Here is a 12,525-nt window from a genome sequence, read left to right on the forward strand (position 1 = left end):
CAACAAACGGAACAAATGAAACAACTCGACAGTAGTAAAATCGATCAACAGATGGACAATTAAAGCAAGATTTTGGTAACCGAATGGACCAACAAACGGAACAGATGAACCAACATATAGGACAATTAAAGCAAGATTTTGCTGATCAAATGAACCAATAGATGGGACAATTAATGCAGGATTTTAGTGAATGCATGAATCAGCAAATGGAACAAGTGAAACAACTTGACAATAAAATCGACGGGACAAATCTACGAATTGAACAAAGTGACATTAAAATGGATCGTATTATACGTAGATTCACTGAGATGCAAAATTCTATTGAAGTGGTAGAAACTATAGTTAATGATTACACTACCCAAACAAATGAACATGAACCTTCCATAGAAACAACAGAAAATGCAGATCCTGAGTTTGCATGGGTGAAATTTGCCGAGTGTTCGCAAAAACATACTGCGGTATTGGTTGGATCAGATTATCCTCTCTTTTCTCTTCATTCGAATGTTTTTGATTGCCTTACTGATACTGTATGTAATAAAGATTTTGATATGTATCAGTGTGCGAAAAGTTACGGTCGTCTTTGTCTAGTGAATGCTATTGGTTGCTTGTATTCTCAGTATATTCAACATGATATTAATCCCGGAGATGAAGTAATGGTAATAGAACCGTTGAATGATATGTACACGACATTGGTTCATGTAGCAGGAAGAAAGTTGATTCCAATATTCGTGAAATTCAGAAAGAAAACGTGTGTTCCCACCAATGTTTGTAGTGATTAGCCGATTGAGTTGAATCTGTTGAAATGTTCACTGAACGAAAAGACCAAAATAATAATAGTGAATAATCCGATGGTGTTTTGTGGTGGACAAACACCGTGCTCGTGGGTTTTCTCGGGATCTCCCGTTTCCTCCCACTTTCTTCATTCCATCATTTCACTCATCTCTCATCATCACCGTCTCCTTTAGCCTAACCGGCATAACCGTGGGACGTAAAACTTAAAGACTTCACTTAATCCGATGGTGCCTTCACAGAACGTGATGCAGTGCGTTGACTTCAATCATCTTTAGATATGACATTGTAAAATTTTGAAAATCCGACAATGGTGCAATACAGTACTAACCTGAATCAAACTAACCTTAATCGAAACCAAATTCGAAATATTCATGTGAGATTAAAGTGTGATCCCAATGTAAAAGGTGATGTTAAATTCACGTCTACCGGTAATGTAACCGAATCTAATTACAGAGGAAACCAAAATCGTGGTGGGACAAATTACTGTGAATATATTGGAAAGAATAGGTACAGATCTGTTAGGAGACACGGCATTTCTCCACCACTAAAACGAATGAGAACAGAACCTAGTGTTACCGGTAAGATAACCAAACCTAACTTTAGTAGTAACAGTAATCGCATAACCGAACCTAATCCTAGTGTAGTGCGATTACTTACACTTAAAAAGCATGTAATCATTAGATCTAATTTCCCTCGAATTGGATTTCATAGAAATTCCATAGGTGGTACAAATTCTCAAAGAAACAAAGAACTGTAGAGGTAAATAACATGCAAGAGTGTATTCCGGTTTATGACTTTCAATGCAATTTAAACGAGTTCGTTGGTCATGTAACTTAAGCTAAAGTTACGGCGTCCGAGGAAACCATATTCAATTGATTTTTGTTGTGCTTTACTGTAAATACCGTTATGATTTCGTTGTTGCTTATACTTCATTTGAATTCTATGAAGATAATATACATAATATATAACAAAAGATCCGGAATATGAATAATGCTTATCAAAGTTATGACAACTATGCTAATTACTAATATGATAATTTCTTTATTTATGTTATGATATTAATTATCGTGTTTTGTTCTAGATATTGTCGATATTTCATTTATAAATTGCACTTTGTTTGAATATATACCAGGTAACCAAGAAAGTTCGTGCGGTTTCAGTACAAAAAAAAAAGTTCCAAAAAAATTCGTTTGCCTTATGTGTATTCCGCAAAATATCCACCATCCGCTTCTACAATCATCTCCCATCGTTTTACAAGCATGTAGATGCCATTTTTGAAGAAATCTTTGTGTTGAGACAAAAAACTGCGTCACCGCGTTCTCAACCTCTTCTCGAGTTTTAAATTGTTGATTGCGCATATGGTTGTTCATAGATAAAAAAAGATGGTAGTCTGATGGAGAATGTCTGGTGAATACGTTGGATGTGGCAGAAGTTCCCAGCCGAGACAAGAAATCACCTCCAGGGTCATCTTTGGTGTATGAGGTCCACCGTTGTCTTGGTGGACAAGAACACCCTTTCTATTCACTTGTGCAGGTTTTTTGCAAGCTGTTCGACTAATCTTTGCATTTGTGCTGAGCACACCTCTTTGGTTATGGTTTTACCACTTTCCAAGAACTCATAATGCACAATCCCTGCAGTAGTCCACCATACACACAGCATCACCTTCCGTTGAAGAACAGAGCTCCTTCGTGGCTAAGCGGTTAGCGTACGCGCCTTTGGCGTGGGAGAGCCGGGTTCGATTCCCGGCGGGAGCTCATGTGGTTCGGATTGCACGTTAATCAGTAGGTCCACGTCTCATATAGCCTCGCTGCTGAACGGGACGTAAAACTCAAAATCACCTCACCTCCGTTGAAGAACAGGTTTTGCACTTAAAGGTATGGAGTCATTTGACGATAGCCAATGGTACGAGCGTTTTTTTGATATCGTACATTACCCACTTTTCATGACACATCAAAATGCGGTTCAAAATTGGACAGTTGTTGTTCCTAGTCAGCAAGGAAGATCAAATGTTCAGTCCTTGGAGACGGTTTGCAGCAGTCAGCACTTGAGGGTCCCACTTACTCAGTTTCCACGATTTTCCAAGCTCATGCAAGTGCACACGAATGGTTTCATCGCTTACCCCAAATCGCTGAGCGAGTTCTTGACACGTTTGACTTGAATCCTCTTCAATTGCTGCCTTGAGTTGGTCCAAATCGAGAGATTTTGGTCTGCCCGATCGAGGTTTGTCTTCAAGTGTTGCATCGCTGGTCGAAAAGGTCTGAAACCACTTTTGCGCTGTCCGTTCACTAATTATACCTTCTCCAAACGCTGCACATATTTTTCTTGCTGCTTCCGCACCTTTTGTGCCCGACTTGAACTCATACAGTGAACAAGCCCTAATTACTGCATTCGACACAGTCATGGTTCACTGTGAATACTTGATCTCGAACTGTCGAATGCGACCTGTTATCTACGTTAGCCGACGTGCCAATGACTCAGCTTTCAGAAACTGTCACATACAGGTACCCCTGGTGGCAGAAATGATTACTACCCCACGAAGAATATCGGCAGGTGTAAAAACCGCACGAACTTTCTTGGTTGCCTGGTAGCATATTTGATCCTTTCTCCTTAAAAAAATCATACAAACATCATAATAATATCATTTTCGCAGTCTTCTTAGTTTTGCCCAAGAAAATGACATAGACTTTGTTAACTTCCAACTTGTAACATGTATCAATGACCACAAAAGGATCTAAAAATTGAACAACTGTTATGCCGTACTCCGAATGTACCTTTATGTTCGAAGTTAGGGGAAAGTGGTCGAATTCTGCGCACTTAAGGAAAAATCGTTATTTCTCCGCTGTTTTTGTAAGTATCACGACATAACTTTGCACAGCCATTGTTTGCTATGTAGTAGACAAGCTAAAGACGTAGTTTGAGTAAAAGCTCATACCAGTACTCTCCAATAGACAAAAAACCTGAACTATACATTTGCGCAGAATTATCCAACTAGGTGGGTAATTCTGCTCGTAATATGGGGTAATTCTGCGCAAAGCAAATATATATATATGTTTAAAGCAAGGAAACATTTTCATAACATATAACATACTTAGATATGTAGATGGCATGGGTTCAGTAAAAGAACGACAAGGTGGCCTACAGGTTTTACTATATACTTTATTCTCTACTTGTTTTATAACTGAACAAAATATTACATATTTTTGAGTGTATTGAAATCATAAGCGTGCTATGATAAGGGAGAACAATGTCATTCTGAGATGTGACACTAAAACTATGTTCTGTTGAAGTATGAATTCCACAATCACGTCTAGTTTCCTCGAGGTTTTATACCAACCTGTCCTCATCATCTCCAGCAGTAATGACTATGCTAGGTTCCTCCATAGTGACATCGTGAAAGTCTGATTTTGAAAATTTGTCAGGGTTTAATGGTATTATTCCCACAGCCCTAAATCCAGCTATGGCTTTGTCCATAGTTGGAACTTTGACGTATGCTTCATCGAAAATACTGGCGAGATCGTACACGCGACGCCGTGAGAATATAAACATGGGAAGGACGAAGATTCCAAATGCACTACAAGCATACACAACAGTGACTGTCTTTCCACGCTCGCACACCATAGCACTTCCTACCTGTTTCTGACCTTTAGGTGCTAAAATTCTCACAAGTTTTTGTGCGTTCGAAATACCCCTTTCGTTCACGTTGAAAATTCTACTTAGGGGAAAATGGTGCTTTTTCATCACTGTTTCCAAGTTATTGAAGAATAGTGTTACCGCTTCTTCATTGAATTAATTTATCCTATTCAAACTTACTTCTTCAGGTTTCCTTAGGCTTATTCTTAAATTTCTTTAAAGAAATAGTCTCAACCAGTCCTTTCCAGCAAGTTAGGTAGTTCCATCAAAATTATGCGCAATTCGACTTGCTTCAGCAAATTCGTATGCCAAACGCCGATGGTCTATTGGCGGTATAGGTGGGTATAGTTAGGTATAGGTGTGATACCAAACGCTTGCAACGCTTATCACATAGTCCACCAATTCGTATTTTGTTCTCGCGAGAACACTTACGAGAGTAGCATGTTCCGTATTTCCAGTTTTCATTCGTAGACGAATAGTAGATTCTGCTATTCCGTACAATCTTCCAACTTCTCGAATCGTACACTCACTTTTAACAGCACTGATAGCTCCTCTTAGTTGTTCCTCTGCATAACTATCTCTCGTAGTTGCTCTTTCTATTCTTCCCTGTATCTTTAATCAGAGAGTGACGATATATTGCAGATCTATTAGGTATGCTTGTTATTAACATAAAACTTCTTGAGGTGCAATTCTGCGCACTGCGTAGAATATCTCATCGATTTTGCGCAGAATAACCCCACTCCGCCATTTAACAAAAAACACAAAATTACGAGCTATTAAAATTTGATTAGAACTACGAATTGCCGTAATTATAATGTCCATTTACAATATAAATGGAATATAAAAGTAACGATCTAGAAATATATAAAATATAGAACGTACCTCTTAATTCTCTTGAAGACAATTTAACATCAACAGGGAAGAAATAATTCAACTGCCACTTACAGCCTAAACATTTGACATATTGGCTTCCCTCCTTTAATGTTAGTTACTAGTAACGGTCGCTTCATGGCAGCAGCAACCAATGTGTCGTAAAGAATCTCCAAGTTGAAGAAACACGTGTGCGCAGAATTATCCACCGCGCAGAATTCGACTATCTTCTCCTAATATATATTTAAAGTGAAAATAATTAAGGTGTTATAGTGAAATATAGAAATAATATTGTTGTGAAAGTGAAATATGAGATATAATGATGATGATAATTATAATTTTATATATACAAGGGTCATTCGGAAAGTCCAGTACCTCGTATGTAATAGTTAACGGCCTAGAACTTCTTTTTTTATTTTCAAATAAATAAATAAATAAAATTAATCGGAAATGGTAGAAATATGTAGTTATAGGTCTCTCTAAAGATTGAATTGGCATATTTTGGAAGTATACGGAGTTTCACAAGTGTGAAACAAAACAAACAGCAATTTTCTCTTATTTTCTTTAGAAATTCGAAAAATTCAGATATTTTTGTCAATAAGAGTGCCAAATTTTACATTAATAATGTGAAAACTTCATCTTCTCACAATACTGTAGAATATTACACGAATTATGGAACGGTCTATATATATATATATATATATATATATATATATATATATATATATATATATATATATATATATATATATATATAATATACACTGCGTTCCACGAATAACACTAAGGTCCAATTCCCGAAGAAACAAAGGCAGATAGAAACATGAAACCTTTTGGAACCTTCAAGGAACTTAAAAGGCAACATTATACTGGGAAGGAGAATCCCCCACAAGAGGGGCTAAAGGGGGTTACTGGGGGTAACTCAAAAATTTTAAATAGTAACCCCCATCGTGTGGTACCTCGTTTGAAAGGTAATCGCGAGTAAAGACCACTTGCGAAAATTGTAAGTCGCTAGCATGTCCGTAGCCAACATGGCGGCCATCCGTAAAGGACGGTCGAAGTGCGTTCAACGAATAACACTAAAGCTCGTCTCCAGAAGAAACGAAGGCAGATAGAAACATGAAACCTTTTGGAACCTTCAAGGAACTTAAAAGGCAACATTATGCTGAGAAGGAGAATCCCCCACAAGGGGGGCTAAATGGGATTACTGAGGGTAACTCAAAAATTTTAAATAGCAATCCCCATCGTGTGGTACCTCGTTTGAAAGGTATCACGTGTATTGACCTGTTCTAGAAAGTGCATGTTGATTGAATGTCCGTAGCCAACATGGCTGCCATCCGTAAACTATGATCGAAGAAACATTGCAACCCTGTAAGCAGAGAGTAACATAGTATGATTTGGAACATACGTCATTAATGCAGGAGATGCTCGAAGTGTGCACTGCCCACTTCCTGGCAGTAATGTAAACGTTGGACGAACTCCTCTCGAACACGGGTAAAAGTCATTATCGGTATAGAATGACAGGCATCAACTATGCGTTGGCGGAACTCCGCAATGCTGTTCGGCTGCGTGCGGAACACTATAGTCTTCAAATAGCCCCAGAGAAAAAAGTCGGGTGGAGCAAGGTCTGGCGAACGGGCTGGCCATTCAATGGTGCCGCGACGACCAATCCATCGTCGCGGAAACTCACTATCTAAATAGTCACGTACAAGGCGGTGAAAATGGGCAGGACAGCCGTCATGCTGAAAAACGGGCGGAATCTCTCCAAATTCTTGCGGATTCTCTTCCATTGCCTCGACAATCAACGGTGCAATAAAGTCTTGCAGCAGCTCCAGGTACTTCTAACCCGTTAATATTCCATCGATGAAAAGGGGCCCGATTATGTGATTACCTAAGATACCCGCCCAGACATTCAGCGACTCTGGGAGTTGAGTATTGCCTTCACGAAATACATGAGAGTTTGTGTCACACCAATATCGGCAGTTATGCCTGTTGACCTTGGCATTCAAGTAGAACGTACTCTCATCGCTGAAACACACGTTTGCCAGCACAATGGTCCCACGTGCCAATGCCTCACACATCTGCTCACAAAACTCGATACACATATTGGGATCATGTTCACTTAACTCCTAGACCATTTGTAGTTTGTATGGATGGAAGGTATGTTTTTTTTTAAGATTCTGTATGTCGTTGTGCGTGACATACCACACGTTTGAGCCACAGTTGTTATGGACTGTTGAGGATGCACATTCAGCTCCGCCAACAGTTGTATCTATGTTTCTTCCGTAGCAACACTAGGGTTTCGAGTTTTTGGGGCATTGGTCATACTGCCTGTCATAAAGAATTTGATTAATAAATGTCGTACAGAAAAAACACTAATTGGGTTGCGCACATTTTGTTCATTGAAGAACCGTGCTGTTGCACTGTACGAACGATTCGTAGCACCAAAGAGTAACACAATTTCAATTCTCTGTTCAAGAGACCACATTATGTATGCAATGTAGGATGGTCAAACGCACCAGCACAAACACACGTCTACGTCCTTCAGACCTACTGTTCCGGGTTGTAATGTAGCGCACTGTTGGTCGGAAAAGCACATCTGATAGTGGTGCACGAGTAAACAGAGTAGCTTTGCTAAAGTACGTGTGTCCAATACCAAAGCGCCACCACGGGCAACTCGTCGTCATGAACTACATCTCCTCGTCCGTAAGAGTAGCAGTTCGACAGTAGCGCAATGGTAAAGTGTTGGTTCAGTACACGTGCGGTCCGGGGTTCGAGCCTCGGAGGGTTCAGATTTTTCAATAATAGTATGGTACTCTCTTTTCTATCGATTTCAGTTCAATTTGCATGTTTTGTATTTGCAATACTGTTATAGTGTTAGTTGTGTGGTGTGTATTGTGCATTAGTTCCGAACTACACCTAAGTTAGACTTAGAGTTTGTTGTGGACACGGTCTGGTCTCTATACGCGATTACTTTTCCAGCGAGGTACCACACGATGGGGGTTGCTATTCAAAATTTTTGAGTTACCCCCAGTAACCCCCTTTAGCCCCCCTTGTGGGGGATTCTCCTCAGCATAATGTTGCCTTTTAAGTTCCTTGAAGGTTCCAAAAGGTTTCATGTTTTTATCTGCCTTCGTTTCTTTTGGAGACGAGCTTTAGTGTTATTCGTTGAACGCACTTCGACCGTCCTTTACGGATGGCCGCCATGTTGGCTACGGACATGCTAGCGACTTACAAGTTCCACAAGTGGTCTTTACTCATGATTACCTTTCAAACGAGGTACCACACGATGGGGGTTGCTATTTAAAATATTTGAGTTACCCCCAGTAACCTCCTTTAGCCCCCCTTGTAGGGGATTCTCCTTCTCAGCATAATGTTGCCTTTTAAGTTCCTTGAAGGTTCCAAAAGGTTTCATGTTTCTATCTGCCTTCGTTTCTTCAGAAGGTGGACCTTAGTGTTATTCGTGGAACACACTGTATATATATATATATATATATATATATATATATATATATATATATATATATATATATATATCCAAGGGGAGGGCTATAGCCTCCCTTCACGCTTAGCCTCTCTCTTGATCATATCCTAGATCCTGAGCACGGTAAGCTTCAATAAAAGCCAGCAATGCGTCACTTCACTTTTAATAGCTGCCATGTCAGGACCTGAATTGAGACAACAGTTTTCTTCAGTTAATACAGGGATGCAAATAACCACTCGCCCACTCACCCGGGGTAGTGGTTCATCGGTGCGGGCGAGTATTTAACACCATACGAAGGTAAGTAAATTACTTTATAGTGGGATGTGGATTAGTTTTTTTTTTTTTATTGGTCTAGTAAAATTTTGTTGCTTATTTGCATCCTTGAGTAAATAGCACAGTTATCGTAGCGAAAGTTCAGTCCAAAATAACAGTTCTTCAGTCCAAATAATCGCATGAAAAATGACTGAACTGAACCAATTCCTTCAGTTCGCACAGTTTTTCCTTCAGTTCTGACGTCACGATCAAGTCACAGGCCTTGAGTAATTCGAGCCGGGGCGTCTTCACTCAGTGGGGCATCTTTACCCAAGATACTTTTTGGATCGAGTTTGAGATGCTCGGTGGTCAAACTAAAGCAAGTGAAGTGTAATTAGAACTTTTAATTAAACACGATTTTAATCTACGGTATAGACCAGGCCTAAGACTTAGGGGGAACAACTAGTGTTACTGAAAATTTATCAGTTACATTTAATTTGTTACAATTTGCATTTACGTGTAGCTATTGCTGGAACGAAAACTTTGACACTAACATTATAAGTAGCCCTAAGACTATGAAAAACGCCATGTTTTGAAAACATTTTCGAAGCACGTTTTCGAAGTAGCGTCTTTTAGAAAAAATTAAAATTTCCATTTCTTGTAACTGTTCCTTCATTCATTCGAAATTATACTATGATCATAGTATTTGACGCTATGCATTAGCAACACTGCTTGTTTATTCAGTGGTATTGCAGAGTATCTAGAAGAGTTTCTCCTTCAATATTTCACACAACTTGGTACAAAATTTCAACATTTTTAATATACATATATCGCAGATCAAGGGGAGGGCTATAGCCTCCCTTCACGCTTAGGTATACACTCGATAAAATGGACTTCAATCCTACTTTCTTTATACTGGATAAAGCGGATATGGTTTAGCCCCTCTCTTGATCATATCCTGGATCCGTGGCTATTATATATTATATAATATACAGACTGTTCCATAATTCGTGTAATATTCTACAGCACTGTGAGAAGATGAAGTTTTCACATTATTAATGTAAAATTTGGCACTCTTATTGAGAAATATCTGAATTTTTCGAATTTCTAAAGAAAAGAAGAGAATATTGCTGTTTTTGTTTCACACTTGCGAAACTACGTAGACTTCCGATTTTAGTTGAGTAACACAGTGGAGATGGTATCTTCCCTTGAGACGCAGGGGAGGGGGGGGGGATCAATATTGAAACCGAAAGTAAATTTCACTCTCTTCCGATTTTGTTAAGTGTTGAGGTGGTGATGTTATGTTTTCCTGAGGCACTGTCTTGATTGCGAGCAACTGCTTGTCGCCAAGTATTACAATTTTGTTTTGTGGTGATCAACGCTGAAACCGGAAATGACTGATTTCTGCCACTTCCGATTTATGTAGTTAGTGAACGGAGGAGATAGAACGTATTCATGTGGTGTTGAATCGATTGCAAAAAAGCGCTTCTCGATACCTCTTACCATTTTTGCTCTGATACTTGTGGACATACAGACGGACGGACATATCTGTTTTATAAGACTTTTGACTCGTATGCATAGCATAGTTTGAAAGTCTAGAAAAGCAGAGAGGAGACGAAGAAAGCGTGATCTCAATTTGTTAAACACATCATCATTAAATCATAGTCTCATGTGAGAATCCCTATATATTAACATCCGAAATAAATTTGAATTGTATTTTGTTTTTGGGCGTTTACTAATTCTTATCTTGTTGGCAAATGTCTTGTTTTACTGTTCACAATATGGAATTCAGTATATTGTATGACAAAATACCTTAACCCCCTAAGTTTATCCGAAAGCCTGTAGAATAAAGTAAGTTTCCTTAGAAAACAAATAGAACTGTAAGTGTTGCTACTGTCAATATTGTTATCTATTTATTTGTAGAACATTTGATGGTAACCGAAGGTCGAAGTTGATAAAAAGCATATGATACGATAAGAGACACTGATAAAAAGAAACCATGAAATCAACATGTGCTCGTTCGGAAAACAAAAGACCACAATTTGTAGCATTATCATTCTTTTCAGTATTAAAATCTTTGTTTTACCTAGTTAAAGTAATATAGTTATGAAGCTATCGAATATGTAATTCGTGATAGTTTTGCCAAGCAGAATTATAACATAGCAGATGCAAAGGCGTAGCTTTTAAAATAGTATCAATTGAGCAATATTGTATCACTGTACTGTGCATGTTAAGGAGAAATGTAAATAGTTCGCAAGATGAGTAAGATGTATATGACTAATATGTAAAAACAATTTAAAAAGCCAGAAACGCTGAGTTTAAAGTAAAAATAAAATATAGGTATTAACAAGACTAGTGGATGAAACTTGTCCAGTTCGAACGAAATTTTCCGTTAGAATATGGTGCAGTCTGGTTGACAACAGATTGACTCCACGACTGTCTTAGAATCCTCTGTGAGGAGACCGTCACTTTGATTTTGTGAAGTATTGTTCTTCCTGCACTAGCCCTTTTAGGATCTTGGGTTTTTGGGGTATTTTTCAGACTTTCAGTCAAGCAGCTACTGCATCGTCACTATTTATCCTAGGATCATAGTTCATACCTCATTCTCTTTAGAATGGAGCAGGCTTTCAAATGGCACCACTTACATGTCCATACCATATACCAGGAGAGGGAAAAAGTGGTCAAAGGGAACATTTCGGGGGGAGAAACATTGTTTTCACGCTTTGGGCCCCTCTGGAACGGCCCTGTGTGAACGTAGAGATCTCAAAGAAATCTGATAAATACTACTCGGTAGACTGAATGTGTGTGCCAAATTTCAAGTTTCTATCTTGAATAGCAAGGGCGGGAGAAATTTTATCAAGAATCCCCACAATGCCCCAAATTACCGCAAAAGACCCTGATCTCAGGTAAAAAAAAAATCCTGAGACATCTCTATTTACCCTAGGATTATAATCCGCCAATCATTCTCTTCAGAATAGAACCGCCTTTCAGACGGTACCATTTACGTGTCTCCCCCGTCAAATATAGCAGCAATCCCAGCTGGTTTCCGCCTTTGATCGCGGAATAATTGAAAGGTAACACAACTGCAGATTACATTCTTCCGCGACATGCTACTCCTGTTGGAAGGAATGCAGTCACAGTAATGCAAGTACAAAATTGATGGATCTAGAAAGGCAATACACAACGTGTAGGACCTCATTGACCGTGTCATTCCACAGACTAAAAGGACAAACTTCTTTGTGCATGTAACTGTGGTGGAACGAGCTGCCAAATCGAACACATACACAAATTCAGAGTTGCTGCATGGAGACCAGTGTCTTTACGAATTGTTCGATGACGTCTGACTCGGAGGTGCGTTATTACTATAGCTTCCTTTGACCTTATAGCATGTGCGAATGTGACTGCAATGGTACAGTCAACACCGTGTATGAAAGAGCCGAATGGCATAGCATCCTCTTCTTGGATTATCCACTTCTTTCTACAGCATCGCGATGATC

General features: G+C 39.0%; 1 protein-coding gene across 5 annotated transcripts in view; it reads left to right on the plus strand.

Moving 5' to 3' along the window:
- The window catches only part of LOC145664358 (protein similar-like), a 422,904-nt gene that overhangs the window by 159,000 nt on the left and 251,379 nt on the right, over window positions 1-12,525 (plus strand). The window lies entirely within an intron of this gene.

This window comes from Thermobia domestica, chromosome 11, assembly GCF_964235325.1.
Source record: "Thermobia domestica chromosome 11, izTheDome1.hap1.1, whole genome shotgun sequence".
Lineage (NCBI taxonomy): Eukaryota > Metazoa > Arthropoda > Insecta > Zygentoma > Lepismatidae > Thermobia > Thermobia domestica.